Raw genomic sequence first — 23,075 nt, 5'->3', positions numbered from 1 at the left:
TCCTCATTCCCCATTACTGCCACCCAGGATCCCTGTATTTTAATGGAACCGGAGGAACCATTTAGGCTGCCACTATGATTGTATTAATTCTCTTCCTTTCATCTGCAGTCTGTTTCTCTCCATTTCTGATACTATAGTTCTTATCAGTATTTTGTATTATTTAGAATTAATATTACACTATTTTTAAATTATTTCATATCTTTAATATTCTTCTTAGACATTACTGTGCATTCCTTAACTGCATGTCCTGTTTAGATACCATATGTGCTTCTACAATGGCTGTAAAGAGTTCTGTGCAGGGGTCATCCATGGTCTTCAGCAATCAACCCCATACTCTTTTTTCTTCTCTATAATCCAGTCAAACTTTCATATATTTCACTTATTTGATGGCTCCAAATATTTGTTCATATTCATCCTTCCAAATCAATCTCAAATGACACAGACTCCATGAAACTACATGATCTCTACATTAGCCTATGCATATGTATATGTTTATGTGGGGTGGAGAGTAGTTTATATGATACATACATCTTATGAATCATAACACTCTATCATGGCACTTACATGCTTTTTTACTTTTAAAAAAATCTGTCTTTTAACATGAATATGTACAAGGCCAATGATCAAATTTTACACTTTTTAAATATAGCAGTGTCAGAGAAAGAGCCTAGGGCACAGTCAGCACTCAAAAATTTTTGTCAAATTCAATTAAGTAAACGATATTTAACTAAAAGGAAGATTAGAGGAGCTGAGTAACTTCCAAATGACTATATTTAGTGTTCAGGTAATTGCAAACTTCTTGTGCAAACAAAGCATGTGATTGAAGTAGCCATATAATTTCTCAATCTTGCTTAATTACTGAGGATTGTTTTATAAGGATTTTCCAGACTTTCTCTAACAATAAATAAGTTTTGCCTATCAATAAACAAGTTCTATTTAGCATTAGATTCATATCAAAGTCAGGCATAAAGCTGTTAAAAAGATAATGCTCCTTAAAACTCACTCATATTTTTAAAAAAATAGTATTTCTAGGCTTTAGACATCTTTTTTTAAATAACTTCCACAGGTAATTCTGAACTATAACAATGATTGAGAACTGTTCTGATCATTACTTTGTTCAACTAAGATGTAATATCATCTGTGAAACATATGCTGAGCTTACATTTTAATAAATAGATTATTTATACTTTAGACTATGTCATTAACTGGTTTCTAAGAGATTCTGGTATTTATTAAAATAAAAGACAATTTATTTATTTTTATATAAAATTTTAGATAAATTCAAAATTTTCTGATCACAAAGTATCCTCACTTCAGAAATTATAGATTTGAAGTGGTTTTTACTCTATTTATGTGAGTGTTATACTTGATGTAATTTAGTGGTATTTAATTGCTATTTATAATGATGCGGTGATCATTTGATTTATGTTGTGGTTATTTTGCTCTTTTCTCTCTTGGAAAATCTCAGGGGAGAGTCCAGCTATTATGAATAATGGCATGTCCACAAAGAGAAGTTTATTTATCCTTCTTGTTCAATACATTTAATGTGTCTTTAAAAAAACCAGTGAGGTTTTCAGAATAAGCATTATCAGTGTGTCAGTAATAATCAGCTCAATTCCTCATGAATCTATTCATGTTTTTATTTGCATTTGTATTTATTCATTACTTTAACACATATATATTGAATAATGATGATATATCAGGCATTATAGTAAAAGCTACATTTGATTGACTAACAAATAGACATGGTCTTTTTTCTGATTGACCTTAGAAAATGGTATGGATTACAGAAAGAAGTACGCACACACACACACACACACACACACCCCTTGTGAATAGGATATAAGAGAAATAAAATGGAAGGATGCCTTTTACAGGATGTTCCTGTAAAAGGAAAAGTCAGTTTAGAGTTTATTATGAGAGAATAGACATCTGAGACTGGAAGTTTGGGAAGGAATTAATAAGGTAAAGAAGGAAATAATGTAAAAAAGGAGTATAAAGGAGTATCCTATGCAGAAGTAACAGCATATTTAAGAGCTCTAAAGTCAAAGATATCTTAGAAATTTTCAAAGTTGAAAGAGCATCACTGGAGCTGGTGCTTTAAACTGCTTCTCTGCTTCATCAAATTTAATCTTATGAATATTGTATGTTACAAAAAAAGAGCAGACATTGTTTATATGCCTACTATCTGCTAGACATGGTTCAGAGAACCATTCATGGTTTAGTGGTTTAATTGTCACAATAACCTTTTGTGGTAATACCATTATTAATGCTGTGTTTTTGTTTGTTTGTTTGTTTGTTTGTTTTTTACCCATGAGAAAGCTGCGATTCAGATTGCCTATGTAAACTACTCATAATCATACAGCTAGAAAATAGAGTAGTGAGTTTCAACCAATCTGTGTAGCCAACTTGAACAGCCAATACTCTGAGATAAAAGCTCTAGTAGCCCACCATGAAAAGGTCTAACAGTTATGATTTATGATCAAAATAGGATCTTGAGTAATGATTACTCACTTAAAGCAATGCTTCTCATTCATAAATCCCACATATGTTTTACACTGTGATGGTGTTATGGGGTGTCCTCAAACACTGAGATATATCCATCTTCAAAGACAAGATTACAGCTACTCTTACTTGAATGTCTTTGGCCTCTTATTTCGCTCCTCTCCTAACTTAGCACTCAGTTTTCCTTCAGCCTCCTCAAACCATATTCTCAGATTTTTATGGGCAATCAAATTACCGTATTTTTCGGACCATAAGACGCACCGGACCATAAGACACACCAGTTTTTAGAGAAGGGAAATGAAGAAAAAAAGATTCTGAAACAAATAGTGTCCTAAAATATTTTATGTGCATTAAAACCCAACATCACAGTCATAAACACATGTAATCAACCCTGTAAAGTAAACAGCAGCATTTAGAACCAGTTTAGAGCCGGGCAAGCACACAGAGACCACACAGAGCCGGGCAAGTAAAAAAACTTTTTTTTTAAAGTATATGTGTAGGCTATATTTGGACCATAAGACGCAGAGACTTTCCCCCCCCACTTCTGGGGGGGGGAAAGTGCGTCTTATGGTCCGAAAAATATGGTAATATTGGATCTTATCTCACCCCTTTCAACAACTAATACCCAATATAGTGTCTAGGTGTGGGGAATAGTTATAGCATAGAATTGATTCATTTTAGAAAGTCCTAAATAATTTTATAAATGCCTAAATTGTTTTAGTTTTGAGGTAAGATCAATGTGTCATACAATTTGGAAAGTTTTGAAACTTTACCTGCAGGATAAAATTTAAACCTCAGGTTTATTCATGTCTTCTAACATTCCTTACATAACAACTCTGTTTTTCAAATTTCAACCTCATTTGTTAAAATTTCTTGCTTCTTGTGTTCATTGTTATTAATGGAACTAAAAATATCAACCTTAGAATCATGCTTTTATTTATGATGATTGCATGTATTATATAAAGATGGTCAAATCCTAATTGTCAAAATGATAACAAAAATACTAATTCTGAATGACATTTAGACAGCTTTTAAGGAATGATGTGTGCTGTTTTCAGCTTATAATTTCATTTTCTAGTCTTTACTGCTGTGGATCCTCTTAATAGAAGCAGTATCAGGTGACTGAATATTTAAGTTCATATAGGGAATGCCTATTTCCCTCTGTGTTTCTGGTTTCCAATAGTTTTTTTCCTACTTTCTAAATATGTGGAGTGTTCCCACTTTGCAGCTTTATAACTGTTTTTTGTCCATCAGAAGATTTCTAGTACTTAAATGCCAGTGTTCATATTCTTTCCCTTGATGACTAGTGGCACTTTATTGTGCAAATTACTATGCATTTGCATACTTTTTCAGAAAAATCAATTACTCTTAAAGAGGGCTACTCAATGAATTTAACAAATGTGCTTGCATCTGTATCTTTGCCTTTATTTTTTTTTCTTGCACTTCCTGGCAGGTTGTGTATTTTAGCAGTGAGTTTACTTGCTTGGGTTTGTAAAGCTTATTGTCAACAGTTCACAGATACAGAAGGCTTATCTGGGAGCAAACTCCCATGGACAATGGGAAGAATCACAGGACAAAAGTCAGAAGTGACCGAAATCACCCTCTAAATGGTTCTGCAGCTTCTTCCATAATACCAACAAAAGCAGATTTCTAAGGCTTCCAATCTGCACTGCAATAACTTTTCCCTCTAATTCTTCTCTTTTCATTGTCACAAAAGGACCATAAAGCACAAAGTTCTTCTTAGAGAGCTGTTAGCATTCCTATTGGAAATCTGGACACTGCAGCTTCACAAAGAAAAGTGATTTTCATTCTTAGTGACCCCTACAATATTTCTAAATAGGTGTATTTGGAAGGACTACTTAAATGTTAACATGAGTGAGATGAGAGTGTCTCATTCAAACTGTCTCCTCTTAACCCATTCCTGCAGCCAGCTTGCTCAAAGGCCACCGAACCTTTTTTCACCTTGTTTTTTTCTTCTATTTCCAGGATTGTGCAGGCATTACGCTTTCCCCTTTTGTTCTTCCTCAATGTGTTTTGTTTCCAATAAATTCTCATATTTTCTTAGACCTCCAGATTACATAGGTAAACATACAACTTTTGGTGATAACACCATTGAGAAGAAAGAAAAAAAAAGAAAGAATGTGTTTTAATGTGAAATTAGGCATAATTAAAAAAAAATCCTAGGGTCTCAATCTTTAAAGGCTTTATAAGTGATCAAGAAGAACCTTATTTTTTACCACATAATCACACACACACACACACACACACACACACACACACACACTTGCCTGTTTCCTTCATCCTTCTGTACTTAATATAATTACAAACTAAAATGATAATAAAGATCCTTAAGTGTTTTAATCTTATTTTTATATTCCTTTTTATTGCCAACATATTGTCACAACTATAATTTTGATGTAATTATTTTGTTGTGAACAAAATATTGTTTGGTATAGAAGAATGAATAGAGGAATATGAATTTTTGGTTAGCTTAACCATAGCTTTAACTACATGTAAATTAAATAACTTTCTTTACCTGTCTCATTTTCAAAGATGTTACCCAAATAGTATCATTTAAAAGTATACAAACTAAATTTCAGCCATGATCTTAATCTGAGATTCAAATGTACATTTGTGATGACTTAAAAACGTACAATTATATATCTGTATGTCCAGTATCAAGTTCAACCTGCATCAAACCTTCTTCTTCAACTTAGGCCTTCCCACATCTATTTCAAATATATTTGAAATGGTTTCCTATTTTTTCAAACTTGATTTATGGTTCAAGGACTTTTCTATTCACTCAAGCCAGAAGCTTGTTTCCATAGAAAATAACTAAAAAAGAAACAACAGCATAGATGGACCTAGAGAGCATTATGCTAAGCGAAATAAGCCAGTCAGAGAAATATAACTATCATATGATCTCATTCATATGTGAGATCTAATGACCAACATAAACTGATGAACAAAAATAGTCCCAGAGATATAGAAACATCGAACACACTGTCAAACCTCAGAGGGAAGGCAGGGAGGGTAGAGTGGGGGAAGAGATCAACCAATGAACTCATATGCATATATGCATAACCCAAGGACACAGACAGTGGATGGTGAAGGCTTGGCGAGGGGCTGGGAAGGGAGAAGAGAGTATTTGGGGGGATAAGGGACATATTTAATACTTTCAACAATAAATACTTATTTTTTTTAAAGAAGAAAACAACTCAGTCACTTTACACCTAATGTTCATAATTCAGATACCAAGAAAAGATAAAAAGAGTGGGTTGTTCTAAAAGAATTTAACAAAGTGAATCAAGAAACGTGTGTAACAAGTTAGGAAAGGTTAATTTATGGGTACTATTGAATGGGGAATTTATAGAGTCTGATTTGAAGGACATTGTGCTAACTGGAAAGAAGAAAGATGGCAACATTGAAAAATCAGGTCTGAGATTTCTTGGAGATGGACTAGATATGGAATAAAAACAACTGAGAAATGTAAATGAAGACTTCTAGGTTAAAAGCCCTAGAGGAAAGTGTATTAACATCACCACAGAACACGATAGGGATACTGGGAAGGGAGATAACAAGTCATGTTTGAATGGAGACATTGGCAATAACTTACATATAGTCAAAACTTGATTATTCATGTAAGGGGATAATAAATAAGATTTAGCAATGAAAAAACTGTTTGGAGATAAGCTATTAGGTCTAGTAATAATTAATGTCGTTTTCTAATACTTTTTAAATCAAATTTATTTAAACAATACAACAAAATTTAATCAACAATATAGTTGCCGTTGTTTTCTACTACTTGTGCCCAACGCTCAGGAAGCATTTTAATCCCTCTGTTGTAAAATTCTTGTGATTTTGATGCAAAAAATTCGGTCAATGCATTTTTGAGGCATTCTTCATTATTAAATTTTTTTCCAAGAAGAAAGTTTTGCAAAGAACGAAACAAATGGTAATAGGAAGGGGCAATATCAGGAGAATATGCAGGTTGAGGGAGAACTTCCCATTCCAACTGGCGCAGTTTTTCAGCAGTGATTCTTGCAGTATGCGGTCGTGCGTTATCCTGGTGAAGAATTACGCCCTTCCGATTAATCAGCACGGGTTCTTTTTATCTTAAAGCTTGGGCTAACCTTTCCAATTGGGCACTATACACTGCACTTGTAATGGTTTGGTTAGATGGTAAAAGTTCATAATGAAGAATTCCTTTAAAATTCCACCAAACACACAACATCACTCTTTTCGCATGCAAGTCAGGTTTTGGCGTGGGCTGCGGAGCCTCATTTTTGTCCAACCATTGAGGCCGCCTTTTCAAGTTAACATACAGCACCCATTGTTCACCTTCGGTAACAATTTGCTCTAAAAACGGCAAACGGTTTTGACAAGAGAGGAGCGAACTGCAAATTGTGACTCTTTGATTACGGTTGTTGTCGGTCAACTCATGAGGAACCCATTTTCCAAACTTTTGGACTTTGCCAAGTGCACGCAATTGATTGGAAATTGTTTTTTGTGAACAATTTAAAGTTGTCACAAGCTCTTGTTGGGTAATTTGAGGATTTTGCACCAAAAGAGCTTGAAGAGCTTCTTGATCAAAATTGGACACACGGCCTCGACCACTCTTGTCATCTAACGAAAAATTTCCCTCGCGAAATTTCTCAAACCAACGCTGGCATTTTCTGGCGCTAACTGCATCTTGACCAAGAGCACTACAGATGTTTTTTGCAGCCTCACTTGCTTTTCTTCCTAATTGGAACTCGTAAAGCATGCAGTGCCGAATATGCTCTTCATCCGCCATCTTCTTAGCCCTAGTTTTGCAACAAAAACCAAACCAAACACAAACTTTTTCAAGCAAAACTTGTTAATTGCACTTCACACATTCTGTAGATACCACGTGTTTGAAGGTTATGTCAATACAAGTCAATGCCAAGCAAGATTTTAAACGAATGTTAAAAAACGACATTAATTATTACTAGACCTGATAATACAGTTGCCTTTCCCATCAAGCATTTTACGGAAAGAACAGTGAAATGGCACATCTGATTGTTTTGAGTTTCAGTTTTTTTCTCCTCTTTACTCTTTCACATGTGAATTTAACTAATGAAATATTTAATGGCCAAATACAAATACCACCAGCAAGGCTGTGACAATCAAGACCTCCAGTGTGAGCTGATAATTCAGCCAAGTGGAAAATTTTAAATGAAAACTTGCTCTCCAGGCCTGCGACACTATTTTGTTGTTGCTTTAAAAGGCAGGTCCCAGATCATGATAGTTATTAATTTTCTACCCAGAGATTTTAAGTGAAAGTTCCTTTTTAATAATGTCTTGATAGAGACCAAGCAGACAGCTCTGGTAGGGGGAGGGTTGTGGGTGAAGGGGGCTGAGCAAAAAAAGAAAAAAGAAAAAGAGAAAGAAAAGGGCACCGACAACAGTGTGGTGATTGGGGTGGGTGAGGTGGAGATGGAAGAATGTATAAGGTGAATAAATGGTGATGAGAATACAATAAAATAAAGGAAAATATAATAATGTCTTGAGATATCAAAAGGTTTGTTGTTCAGGCAAGAGAGCTCTTATAGAGACTCTCTCATTAATAGTTTTTGATTCTAACAAACCAGTCCTCCTTAGTATTGCCTTTTTTGAAGACATTAAGGTGTTTTGATGGTAACTGCTACGTTTTTTCATTCTTGCTTCCTGGTATTCTCACTTCCAATTGTGATAACCTGTAGTGCACCATGGGCTTCTGACATGATGGCTAATTAGGGGTGACAGCATTCAGAGTATAAGAGCCAGTCACTAGAAGGAAGCTGCAAGACCATAACTCTGACAATGGCAAGACCTCCCTTAGTTCTACAGCAGTAAAAGCACAACAGCTGGAAAGGCAGATGCTAAAAAGAAATGAATAATGCTGTGTGTCAGTGGAGTAGTGACAATTAGCTATGCTGTTATTGTTTGTGCTCATCTATTGCTTATTATTCTTATCGGTCATATTGTGAATTGGAAGTGTTTTGGTTTTTTATTGCCTGTCCAGTTAAGTTTCTGTGTATTTTCCAGGATCATTTAGAGTAGTAGGAATCATTAAAATGTAATAAAATACTAATAGTTAAGATTACTTTTAACTAATTCCCTTAAATAATCCTTCTCATTTTTAAGATCAAAGTTTACTACATACATTTATGAAGCTTCCTTAATTTTGCTTAGAAAAAAAAGACTATATTTGAATGACTAGTTTAGGCCAGTGGTGATATTTATTCTTTAAAAAAGTAAAATTACAAACATGAAATTTTCTATAGACCTTGGATAGTATAAAAAGTATAAAACCAAATAGTAATATTTACAAATATTACTAATACTATATTGTTATTAAATTTCATCAGGCTTAAAAATACCATTTTAAATTAATGTAATCAAATACTTTATAAATTAATCACTTATGTATAATGTAATAATTATTTCTGAAATTATTTTGAAAGAATTTACAAACATAATCTACTAAATTAGCACTTAAATATATCTTTTCATAATATTGATAAATACAATTTTTTATTTTTAAATTTTCTCTCAGTAATGATTCAAATTTCTTCATGTTTAATTACCAAAAAGTTGCTAATTGTGAATAAAGCTCTAAAAGTCTCTTATGTATTATCATCATAATAAATGTTTCTTTGAAATTTTTTAAGTAATAAACAATGACTTCTATTTGAAACACTTTAGGATAAACACAAGAACAGCCAACCATTTTCAGAAGGGAAAAAATGCAAGCTGTTTAAAAGCCAGGCACCAGAATATGGTTCTTCATTCTGTTTGGAGCTTTTGACCATGGTGTGGCTCCTCACTTGGCAGACAGCCTGGCACCCTATGCCAGCTGTCAAGCAGAAGACAAGGGAGGGACAGTTACTGTGGAGAAGCTACTGGTGTTCCCTAGTCAGATCCAAAGAAAAACAGAAGCTGATGGAACAAAACATACCATTTCCCTTCATTAGGAGCCGGGTTTTCTGTGTCCACTTGCATTCTATTTTTCATCCTTAATCTACTGTTTCAGTACTGGAGCTACATTTTATTCTAGGTTTGGTTTATAGTTCAAATAATTAGAATTGTCTGAACATCTGTAATCAAAGGGGTGCTATCCTCATTAACACAGTAAAAGATATACTTTCTCTTAAATTCCACTGAAATTTCTAATGATTTAGGGAAATCACATGAAGGAAAATGAAAACAGTAATATCATAAGCTAAAGTTAAAAGGAGAATACATGTCATATTTTAGTAGCCTTTTGACCAAATAGTGCTTTTAGGGAGAGCTTGTTAATTATCTCCAAAAATGACATTTCTAATTATGAATTCAAACAATGTGATTTTATGTTTTTTGGTCATGAAAACAGGAAAATACTATATTTTTTAATGCTTCCTTATGTCATGTCATGAAAATGTTGCTATATTTAAGAGGTTTATAATTAATTGTCTTTGGTTGTTTAAATATTTGATTGTGCATCTTATATGTAGTTATAATTTTACTTCATCCTTTACTAATTTTAATTGATTTTATCTGTATTATTTTTTACTTGAATTTGGTGAGAACTTCACTCTTTTTAACCGGTTTTCTTTGTCTTAATGGTATTTTTTTTAATCATTATTAGCTAACATAAAGAATTTATTCTCGAAAGACTTTTTATTTCTAGTTTTCCAATTACTTATATTTCAAGGAGCAATAAATATTATTGAATAAATTGGTTATTTATTATATGCAGATTATCATTAATTTTCAAGTTTTAATTATTGTTCTGATGAATGTATTATTCAGTTGCTGAATAGTGAAAATATTTGTATTCCAGACAGAGATAAACTATCATTGGTTGTGGTTGAAAAATTGTTCAATGGACTGCTCTGTTTTGTTTATTCTATTGTTTTTAGTTAGATCTGACAGTGACTACTCTTTAGTTACAGTATTAAACCATTTTGTTAACTTTCTATGTCAGTGTTATGATAACTACATTTAAAAAGAGAGGAACTGGTCCCTAGCATTTATTGCTCTCTAAAGCGTTATATATATATATGTCCTGAGATTATTTGCTTTATATTAGTTTAAAAATAAAATCTCACAATATGTAGATTTTTTTTCTGGAAGATTTATTTAATAATTATTATAATTTATTTTATGTCTATTTACCTATTTATTTTATTACTGTTTTTTTTAGCCAGTTTTATATTGTGCATTGATGCACATCAAGGTATTTAAGTTTATTAACATAGCTTTTCACATAAGATCATTATATAAATTTGATAATCTATATCTATTGAGTACCTTTCCAATGTAAAATACTGTTTTGAAAATTTTTTTCATTCTAAAAATGTGGTTAACTAAGAAATATTACTGCCTTATTGTTGCTTTTAAAGACATTTATAATTTTCATTCTCTTTTTTCCTATTGTATACTTTAATTTTTTTCCTATTTCCTTATTATTTTTCTCTATTTTTGGTTGTCCATTTTCTAGCTTTTTGTTATATTTGCTCCATTTGTTTATTAAATTACTTAATGCTAAATTCACATAAGGCTAAATTTTTCTCTGTAAAAATGCAGAATAGGCTAACACAGGATGACTTTAATATTAAGCATATTGCATTTAATTTTTTATGACATCTTTCACTGGCAGTTAGACATGTAGTTCTATAGCTGAAGAGAATAGATCTTACTGAAGATGTTATATCTGGAGTTATCAAAACAGATAGTGGTTGGCATTATGAATACTGGTGATATTGTTCCTTAGAGAGCACATGTGTGATTTTAGTGAATCTACACTATTGCACATTTCTCCTTTCTTGGATTATATCATAAACATATTTACTGTTTTTTTTTTATTTGACAAATACTTATAAATAAGAGCTTCCCAGGAAGATAAATCATTTGGTATAGGAATATATATGTGTGTGTGTATATATATATATATTTTTGTTGTTGTTGTTGTTGTTTTTGTTTTTTGATTCATGCTCATTAGTCCCTTATCCATATTGAGAAGTAATGATGACAATTACCAGATTTTCAAGTCCAGTAAGCCCTAAATTATGTCAGGAACTTCCAACCTAACTTCATTTTCTGATCAGTATCTGTTTCTCAAGTCCTTATCTCTGTACTTTCAGTCAAAACTTGATTATTTGACATTGATTCCTAATTGCTTCTCTTTATTCGAGATTTAAGTGGTTCTATTAATGACAGACTATATCTTGAATCCAGTTAACCCAGCACAATGGCTCAGAAAGAAAGGTACAGACTGCTTCCCCCGGCAGAAAACCTCTGTACTTTCCTCTACTAACATCACCAAAGTGAGTGATTTTTCCTAGAAAGCCAGAATAGGTAAGTCCCCAGGTCCTTATCCATTTATAAGTCAATGTATTTTATTAGGTGCATCACTCACAAGGCATTTATGCCATTAATTTATGTCATTAATTAGATAAACAAGAATGAGCTTTATTAACTTGAATTCTGTAAATTTTGTGTTCTGAGATCTCTTAGCCTTAGTTTCATGTAATAATTAGTTTTTTAAAATAGTTACTTGTGAATTTTTTTTATCACCTTGTCTTAGTAAACTTATATTGGTAAAACAAACAGAAAAAATTTTTTACCACTTCATCTGAGAACAAATTAATAAGAAAGCAATGCCTTTGTCATGTAGCTGTTTGGAAAACATTTCCTATTATATGAAAAATATTTTATACTGCATTCAAATGTAAATAGTCAAAGTTCATCAAATATTTTTTACAGCTTTGTATTCTTAAAAGAAATCTAAATTTATATTTCCTACTTGGAAATTTTATACTTGAAATTGTTGGTATGTACAATGCTCTCTGACTTTAGAAACGAAACACTACTTTCATAATACAGCATGCCCTGCATAAATAGCATTCCCTGTTTATTGATTGGTTATATCAGAATTTCAGTGTGTTCTGTATTCTAATCAGTATGTGATACAGGCATCCTCTACAACTATTCTGTGGTTAAGTAGATTTAAGAAAATAGTTGAGCCAAATTCTTTGGGGTTATTTTGTCACTGAGTCTTTAGTAAATTCATATGTATTGTAGATATCTCAAAGGGATGCAATCATGTACAATTTCCAAATATTTTTAATTGCATAATTTTATTAAAAATAAGACTTTTGGGAAAATTTTCAAGAAAAATGCACTATAGACAACACAAGATTAAACCATAACAACTTAAAGCCCTCCTTGATATCTGTGAAGGCATTTACATTTATATGCAAATACATGAACTGACTATCCCACCAATAACCAGCAGAGGATTAATTGACACTTGATATCTGAATTTAATACCTCACTGACAAAAGGACTTTTCTGCAGGTTTAAGGGCCAAATAGAAGTTAGAAAGTCTAGTTTTGAATTCTGAATCTGTCATATATTAGATGATTTACCTTGGATAAGTTACCTTAACTTTACATGAGGATAATAATAATGAAATGCAACTTGAAGTTTGTATTAGAGGTAAAAATTGGGAAAATATATAACAATTTCCTGTTATATTGAATAATATTATCTATAAACTAGAGGCCCAGTGCACAAAATTCATGCACTCAGGAGGGGGCTCTCTCAGCCTGTCCTGCACCCTCTACCAGTCTGCGAGTTCTCAGGGGATGTCCAACTGATGGCTTAGGGCTGCGGCCTAGGTCAGTTGGACATCCTTAGTGCTGCCACTGAGGTGGGAGAGGCTCTCACCACCACCACTGCACTCACCAGCCATGAGCCCAGCTTCTGGCTGAGCAACACTCCCCCTGTGGAAGCGCAATGACCACCAAGGGACAACTTCTGCATTGAGAGTCTGCGCCCTGGTGGTTGGTGCACATCATAACAACTGGTCATTCCCTTCTTCCGTCAAGTTGCATATTAGCCTTTTATTATATAGGATGATAACTTCTAATGGTTGCAATGTAATTTATAAATTAAAAGGCAATGTACGCAGTGCCCATATTTACTGTTTTTCCCCAAGGTTTTTAAACATAGTTATGAACATCTTCCTCTTATTACCCACCATTCCTCTTTTTGGGCCATGTGCAGGGAAATTCTTCTGTATACCTTTTCTAATTCCATTTATTTTACCTGAACAACTCTTATTTCTCTCCATTTATGTAATGCGTTCTCATTTTACAATCCATTTTTTCTGATGGCTTTTCCTCTAGGATGACTTATCTAACTACCTTGGAACATTTTTCCTTTCCTTTTGCTGGCACCTAATGGTCCTCTTATATATACAATTTATTCCTTAGGCACTTACATGAAAACTTGTATTACTAATTTACACTTTTTCTATTTTCAAGTAGATTAAGAGACTTAGGAGAAACAATTCTGTCCTAAAGAAGGTATCTTTTTAATGATAGGTATTTAATAGACATTTGTTAATTTTATTGATTACAGAGGAGAGTGGCTGAAAGCTAACTTACCATTCATTATGTAAAAATGAACTTTCAGCAGATATGTGCTGCTAGCTGCTACTGATCATCGGTGGATAATCCTCATTGCACAAGGACTTTTTCATATGAGTGTTTTATGTGCATATTCAGGAATGTTGAAGAGCTTGCAGTACCTGATCCATTCTTAGGTGTGATGAGGGTAGGAAGCCAATTCGTATTCAGTTCTTGACTCTAATTTATATATCTATCAGCTGATTTGGAAAAATTATGTAAGTAGAGTTAGAGGACGGGTACTCCTTTACAAGACCCCAAAGCCTCCAAAAGCAAATTGTTGTGCTAAATTATTGGAAACAGAATCCTAATAATTAAAAATACTTTGTAATCATTTAACAAATTATGTCTTTCTCTTTTTGACTTGCTTTTTCTTTCTCCCAAACAGGCATTCAAATTTATCCAATGTCTATATAGTTAAAAAAAAAAAAATACCTAAAGGGAGAATACTGAGGGGGAAATTCTCATCTTCATTTCCTACCTCAAAATTGGTTTTAGGTAGATGCTTAAAAGTAATCTTACAAAAGAGAATGCCATTCTAGACAGGATATGAATTGAAGTCCTGATAATCAACAATGATTGTATCTAGATAGTTTTTCAGAATTTTATAGCAAAAAGGCTTTTTCCTAACTTAGGTTCTTATGATATTATCTCTCCCTATTTTTCTTGCTTCACACTCTCTTTCTCTTAAATCATACAGCTATTTATTCTTTTCACCATCCACATGAATAATCCTCTCTCTCTCTAAAAGATTTCCATTTACTTTTTTGTTTAACTCAGTAGTTCTCATGCCTTAATGAATATATGACTGGCTACTAATCTCTGCTCTCAGTGTAAAATGAAAACGAGGGTCACTTTTGTAGAAATTGTTAAAAATTTTAAAAGGGCGTCAGCAGAGTAATAAACCTAGCAGAGGAACCTTCTGAGTGTTGGGCTCTGTACGCCTGCACAGGCCACACACCCATAAAGCTGCCCCAACTGCACATTCTACTCACCTAAAAAGTTCTTTACAAGTAAGGATGCCTGGGTAGCACCCTGGATGAATTAGATCTTAATCTCTGGAAGTGGCCATCAGGCATCAGTATTATAATTTTAATTGAAAATATTTAATTTTTTTAAATATACAACTGGGACTGAGAACTGAAGGCAAATGCTATTTCTTTGATACCTCACATTGTACTTATCTATTTACTTTCCATCTCTCTCATTAAACTGTAATGCTCCTTAAGAATAAGTACCATGTCCTATAAGTCTTTCCCTCTTCATGACATAATGCCTGGGATATTTATGGGCATCTATAACTGCTTATTGAGTGAATGAATTAATATATAGATATTAATAGGACCTGCTTATTCATTTTATAGAGGATAATCAAGGATAACATAAAAACAGACATTCGATGATAAGTTTAAAGTGAAAAGAGGAAGCACATTTTTATATATATATATATATATATATATATATATATATATATATATATATATCCATAATGACCAAAGGCTCGACCTAACACCAGAAGGCAGTGCTGGGTTGCTGTGGTGACCCAGTGCGGGCACAGCCACCCAGCACCGACTGCTACGGGGGCAGGGGATCAGGCCCAGATAGAGGCCACAGAGAGAGAGGCAGGGTCTGATCCCCAGCAAAACGTACCTAATATAAAATATAGCATTCTTACCATTTAAAGTATACAATTCAGTGGCTTTTAGTGTGTTCACAGTGTTTTAATACTCACCTGAAGATACTTTCCCACTGATTTTTTAGAGAGCATGGGAGAGAGAGAGAGACAGAAACATTGATGTGAAACAGATATTGTACATTGATTGGTTGCTTCCTGCACACGCACTGACCAGGGCCAGGGCCAGGGAGGAGCCTACAACCAAGGTATATGCCCTGGACCAGAATTGAACCTGTAGCCCCTGGAAGAGGGCAGCCAGAGCTCCTGGTGCAGGCTGGCACTCTATCCACTGAGCAGAACTGGCTGGGGCAGTATGTTCACAGCTTTGAATGGTCATCACCATCATCTTGTTTCAGACCATTTTTATCATCTAGAAACTTTGTATCCATTGAGTATTCACTTCCTATTCCTCCCTAGGACTAGCTGCTGGCAACCACTAATTTGGTTTCTGTTTCCATGGTTTACTTATTCTACATCTTTCAAATAAATGCAGTAAGTGACATAACTAGGATTAGCTTTTACATTTCTGAAAAGCAAAAAAAAAAGACAGTGGGGTTTTGATGAATGCACTGAATTTTCTGATTGTTTTGGGGATTATTTCTATTTTAACATTATTATGTTTTCCATTTTTCTCTTTTTTTTAATTAAATTTATTAGGGTGACATTGGTTAATAGGATCATATAGGATTCAAGTGTACATTTCTATGACACATAATCTATGTATCCTATTGTGTGTCCACCATCTAAAGTCAAACCATCTTCCATCACCATATATTTGACCTCTTTTGCCCCCTGCCCCCCTCCACACCCTTCCCTCTGGTAACCAAGATACTGTTTTCCGTGTCTGTTTCACTTTGATATCCCACATATGAGGGGAGTCATAGTGCTCTCAGCTTTTTCTGACTGACTTATTTTGCTTACCATGATTTTCTCAAGGTGCATCCATGTTGTCACAAATAGCAGTATGTCTTCTCGTGACTGAGTAGCATTCCATTGTATATCTGCACTTCATCTCCTTTATCCAATCCTCTATCGAAGGACTTCAGTTGTCTTCATGTCTTGGACATCATGAGTAATGTGCAGTGAACAGAGGTGTGCATACATCTTTGCAAATAAGTGTTTTAGAGTTTCTCTGGTAAATAGGCATCTATGTGTGCTTCCCTTAAATATAGAATCCCTTTAATATACTAGAATTTTCCATAGCCCTTATTCTATGAAGTATCTCTTTCCCCAGCCTCTTCTGTTCCAGGCACTTTGGTTCGTGTAGTTTAGCCTCTTGCTCAAGAGGTAGTGGCTAATGTATTTGTCTAAAAATAATGCTCGTCATAGCACCACTTATAGAGCAGCTTCAGCCCCCATGAAGCCTCATGTGGGCGAAACAAAGGGAAGCCCTTCAGCGGGACCTCCCGGGAACCCTCACATAGTCAAAATACAGAACTGCCTTTTGTGAGAATAAGCCCATAGTGCTCCCTGTGGTACTCAGAGCCTGCACCAGGAGCTCTGGCTGCCCTCTTCCGGGGGCTACAGAACAGGGAAGAGGAGGGTGGTAGTAGCAGGGTGAATTGCTATGCACCAGAGGTCTTCTAGCAAATTCCTGCAGGTTTTCTCTTCACAAAGCATTTCCCTAGTCGTAAGCTGTTTCTTTGTCTTCTTTTTTATTAGATTCCAGAGTTCCTAAAAAATTGATTTTTTAAAACTCGAACAGTTTTGCCAGCTTTTCCATTGCTTCTATGGCTTCTTTTGTTCTAAAATGGCAGAGTTGAGTAGTTGCCACTGTGTTGTCCAAGGAGCCAACATATTTATTATTTAATTTTTAAGAGTGATTTTGCTGACCACTATTCTAGAAATAAGTACATAGGATGTACCCAAAAAGTATTTGTTTATGCGTACATTGGTAGAAAATGGATGGAAGAACAAAAATAATTATATTTATATTTTAGAGGGTGGTTATCAAATGTAAATATCTACATGCAGCTTATTAGAGAGTATATAAAAACTTAAGCCAAGACTGGTTTGGCTCAATGGATAGAGCGTCAGCTTAGGGACTGAGAGGTCCCAGGTTCGATTCCGGTCAAGGGCATGTACCTTGGTTGCGGGCATATCCCCAGTAGGGGGTGTGCAAGAGGCAGCTGATCGATGACCCTCTCTCATCGATGTTTCTAACTCTCTATCTCTCTCCCTATCTCTCTGTGCAAAATCAATAAAATATATTTTAAAAAAAAAACACAAAACAAAACAAAAAAAACAAAAACAAACAAACAAAAAAACTTAAATTGCACTCTCTTAAAAGATCCTGATAATTTATTGTTCAGTTTTGGAGTTGTCATTTTTTACTTAGAGTTCCCTATTCCATACAGGATTAGTGGTGGCCAGTTGAAATCAAAACATGCCAATTGAAAGTATGTATTAATATTTGGAAAACATCCTATTGTTATCATAAGCTAATTTTTTTTGTTTGTTTTGTTTAGGTTACATGATATGTGCTCTTCATCTATCCAAGAGTGTTGCCTAGTAGATTAGAGGGATAGGTCATTATCAGATAGTTATAGGGAGTCGATAACTTATTTGTTAAGGAAATATCCATCTTCTGAACATCGGTGTCAGGGGTTCATGTCCTTAATCTCCCTTTCAAAAGCATGTTTCTCTACTTTGTGTTCTCTTGAGAATCTTAGGGCAAGTTATTCAGGTACGTTGTTTTTTAAAACACTTTCTCATGTTAACACATACGTTTTATATTTTAAAGAGCTGACTCAACTCCCAGGAGAGGCAACCTCAGCAGTGGCATTGCCCTTGCCCTTCATGTTGCTCATTTGTTAGCCTTCTACTTCTAACCAGCTTCTCAGCACCTACCTTGATCTTCCCACTCATTGAAAACCACGTTGGTGCGTTATTATTTATTAGTCAGTGCTTTCAGGGTGAGGACAGTGATGAGATGTAATGAGTATGCCCTCATGGCTCAGAACATAGAAAAAAAAAATAAATAATTCTTGGGAAAATATAAACTGTTCATTTTTAAGTTTTAAAGTCCATAACTTTTCATTTGGACTATAGGGACACTATTTGAAAATAAGTGGAGTTTTTTTTTTTTTTCTGTTTTGTTTTGTTTTATTTTGTGTGTTTTTTTGGTCAACCTTATCTTTAGTACAGAAAAATTAAGAGTTTTAACAATATAAATGCATAAAATATAAATTCTTTAATACTGTTCTTAATTGAGAATAATGTTTTCCATAAGCGATTTGGGTTTTAGCTGGTTGCCACAAACTAATTTTTAAAATGTTCTGATAATAAAGTAAATTCAGAACCAGACTGGAGCCAATTGAATACCAACAGAGGAACATTATGCTCTAAAACAAGACACCCAGTTGTGTTTCTTAGAAATGTGTCCTAAAGTAATATTTTGTCCTAATGATTAATGAAGCAGAGTAGCCATGCAAGTAATACAGGATTATATGAAATAGATAAGTGTCTTATGTTCATCACTACATGGGAGCTCCAGGAGGGCAGAGTTCTTAGGTATATTTTTCTTTTGTTTTTCATTTTTGTATATCTGGAGCCTAAAAGAGTGCTGGCACAAAATAGTTCAGTTCATGTTCGAAGAAATAAATTAGTTAGTTTAGCTTTATTATTTCAGTAACAAGATATGTTTCACATATTATAATATAATATTAATTTTCTCTTTATGGCCTTGTCTTTTGAATATCATGGGTAAAACCATATCTTACAAGGGTTAACATCTAAAGAAGATATTTAGCTCTCTGTAGATAAGGACTGAGGTATATATGAGTTATACACTTATAATCATGAAATTTCATTACATATAAATAAAACATTTTGTTCCCCTGAACCTTAAAACAAACTTTACTTTTTCAGAACTTTATTTTAGGTTTATTCTGTGCCAACCCCCATCCAATGCTGATAAAAATATGTGAGTTGCCGGGTTCCTTAAAACTGGAGTTGATAGTGGAAACGCTGACAAATCCTTATTACAGATGCCGGTAGAATGAAGTGCCTTTACCTCTAGCAAATGCTGATGTGGAGATTTGAGACTCTATGAGAAATCAGTGAAGTTGCCCAAGAGAGTTTTATCATATTATTCATTGAACTCAATATGTGGTACAGTAATTGCTTCTGGTACCATTTTTCTTTTCTTACATGAGTATATTATTTATTCTTGTGCTGTGCGAAGCAGAGAAAGAGAGTTTAAAGGAGAGTCATAACTCCATGTAAACTATCTTGTGACACAGTGTAACTGGAGATAGGAATCGCAGCTGGAAAACTGTGTCTTACTTATCAGAATTAAATATGGGGAAATGGTATTTGACATTGTAGAGATCCATAAATACTAAAAAGATGCACTCAGGCCACATAATTTTTTTTCTATGCTAGTAATGCGAAAGCCTGTCTAAGGAGACTTTTTAATCTCACAGGGGTCAACAAACTTATTTGCCTCTGACAGAAGTTTTCTTATTAGGGTATAGGTGAAGAAAATCAAGTTAATAGGTCAAATGGTTACTACTACATGCTAGATAAATGTCATTTAAATAGCATAATAATTCTTGAAATTTTTGTTATGCTTTTGTAACCTGTGCACATATGCCTCCCATGCCTCCTGGATCCTTCAGTGTTCACTAGCTTTTACCATATTTTTCTTCAGTGTTCAAGTAAATTTGTGTGAAAAAATAAACCATAAATATTTTGGAACAAAAAAGTAAAAATAGAGACAATGGTGATTGAACAGTGAAAATAGGAAAATAGGAGCATTTTTAGACATGTATTACTGAGTCTGATGGTTTTAAAATATGCTATTTTCCTAAATTCTGTACTATTAAGTTAAAAACATGCATTCTTATTTGGAAAGGAGATAATTTGTGATGTAGAAAATGAAGTTTTGGATTATATAGTTACTCATTTTCTCTACATTGTTGTTTTGATTGGATTGTTTAATGAGTAAGTATATTATTTTGCATGCAGCATAGACCAGAAGTTAATCCCAGTTGATTGAAAAAAAAAAAATAAAGCCATAGAGTACATATTAAGTTATCCAATGAGCTATGTGCAATTATGCATTCACATGCTGTTTGGAAATGATCACTAGGAACCATTTAATGCTGTCTAGTAGTCTGACTACCGAATTGTGTGCCGTTGTTAGGCAAAATACTTTGCACCCCTGTCCTCAGTTATTTTACGGATAAATAGAAACAATAATGTTACTGACCATTACAGGATTGCAATAAGGAATAAATTATTTAATCTAAGAAAAGCACATAGAACAGGACCTGACTCAAAGTAAGTTCTTAGAAAATATTAGATGGTGCTATTAGTGCAGGGATCTTGACAAATGTCTAGTGCTTATGACTTTTAAATCAACACATATTAATATAATTTATTTTATATGTATTTAATATATGTAAAAAATAATTTATATATGTAATTAATTTAATATATATACATAAATTCATTTATAAGTCAGAAACTGAATGAAAACCAAAGTATGAAGTTGACAGAATTGATCTATTGAACCAATATGCTTCTTTTATTCCCAGCCCTAAATTCTCTGGCTGGCTTCTCTTCTGCAGAGGAATATGATATATACTTCTCAAGTCCCTAACCCTCTGCTCATGGGTTAGTGACCTGAGAATTTGTTACTACAGTAGGACCCCCAAGGGAAACAGACCTCTGGTAATTTTTCTCTTCAAGTTCCAGTTCCCTTGTCCCCTGCCCCCTTTTCATCCCTCTACCCCCATTGACCAAAGCAACCCATTTCATTTAATTTACTATACCGTCATTTTGTTTGTAAGCCTGCTACGGTGTGTAGTGATGAATGGTACTATTAATGAAAATTTAAGTAATTATCTTGCCATGTACATTTTGCAATTCTAGTTAAGAAAATACACATATAAATCATCTCCCACTACTCAACATAGTAATATTATGGTAAAATAACTTAAAAGTTGTGTAGGAAAACCAGAAAAAGAGACACCTGAATATGCTCTGCACATGAAAGCTGTTTACCTTTAGTATTTCCTCTTGTCAGTGTAACAAAGGTATCTAAATTGTGATCGACGGTATAATGTTATCTCATTTAAAGAGTAGAGCAGAAATGGATATAATAACTTCAAGGTTGGAAAAATACTATATCTATCACATTCTTAGTACTCTGTGTACCTCTGGGGAATGAAGTTTACTTGTGACAACGTACATAAAAATTAGAGAGGATACTAACTGTTCTCTTACTAATGGTAAAATCAATTATCTAGCTTTGAATTTAGCTACAGATTAACTTCTGATTTAAAGTTATTTAACCTAAATGCATTTAAAAATTCAGCATGCATGGATTTTCATAAATGGTCTAATAGTATAGAAAGCAATATAAAATAGTGGGGGAAATGTGTATCCTGGAATTTAAATAATCTGAGTTAAAAATATCATCTTTTCCTCTTCTTAGATCCTCTTTATCTCTTGGTAACCATATAAACTGGGAAATTCTTTTAACCTCTCTTGAAAATGACTATCGTAAAAGAGTAAGGATCATCACATATTGCTCTCTTGTCTATGAGGAGTTTTTTGTTGCTGTTATTGTTTACTTAATCTCTTCATCGATGGCTGTTCTCTTCCTGGAACTTTTCAGTATCATATTAGTCTCAGGGCTTTTTACTTGCTGTGTCTTGATCTAAAATCCCCTTCTTTCAGATTTTCAAGTGGCCAAACTCCTTCTCTTAAGTACTACCACATCTCTCCTCTCCTTAGAAAAGCATTTCACACATATTACTCAATTGTGTTTTATCTTATCTTGCCAAATATCTTGCAGTAGTTGTGTATCCTATTGTCCTATTTTACGTTTTTATACTTTTTATTGATGACAAAGTTACGTGCTCTATTTGTTTAGGCATTTATTATTGGTTTTCTTCTCTATATCATGAACTTGAGGACTTGGATTTCTCTTTTATAGAAAAGGGCTGCCTCATAGTAGGTGGTTCATAAAATGTTGTATGAATGTATATGTTCTTAATAAATGTTAGTTTTATAATATACTAGAGGTCCAGTGCACAAAAATTCATGCACTGGGGGAGGGGGCGTCTCTCAGCCCATCCTGCCCTCTCTCACAGTCTGGGAGCCCTCAGGGGCGGGAGGCGACCCAGCGATCAGGGAAAGGTGATTTCCCATCACACCTCTGCTGCTGCCACTGCCGGCAGCACAAGCCTTGGCCGGCCCTGGTTACCTGAGCCTCAGGCCAGTCCTGGGCAGCTGGGCAGCCACAATCTGAGGCTTGCCTGTGCCTCAGTCTGGCCCTGGGTGGCTGGGGTAGCTGAGGGGACTGGGGAAATGCAGAGGCAGGTGCATGAAATACCCGGGCCTGCCTGGGTGCGGGCCTGGCCTTGCTGCATGCCTGCCACCCCAGACAGACTGAGGGGACTGGGTGTCCCCATCTTGTGGCT

The 23,075-nt window shown here is 34.3% G+C and overlaps 1 protein-coding gene across 7 annotated transcripts in view; it reads left to right on the top strand.

The window, feature by feature from the left end:
- GRIK2 (glutamate ionotropic receptor kainate type subunit 2) overlaps positions 1-23,075 on the top strand; it is a 534,217-nt gene that overhangs the window by 359,742 nt on the left and 151,400 nt on the right. The gene's annotated exons all lie outside the window — the stretch shown is intronic.

This window comes from Pipistrellus kuhlii, unplaced genomic scaffold, assembly GCF_014108245.1.
Source record: "Pipistrellus kuhlii isolate mPipKuh1 unplaced genomic scaffold, mPipKuh1.p scaffold_m20_p_5, whole genome shotgun sequence".
NCBI classification, from domain to species: Eukaryota; Metazoa; Chordata; class Mammalia; order Chiroptera; family Vespertilionidae; genus Pipistrellus; species Pipistrellus kuhlii.
Note: the sequence above shows the minus strand (reverse complement) of the source record. Positions and strands in the feature narration are given on the sequence as shown.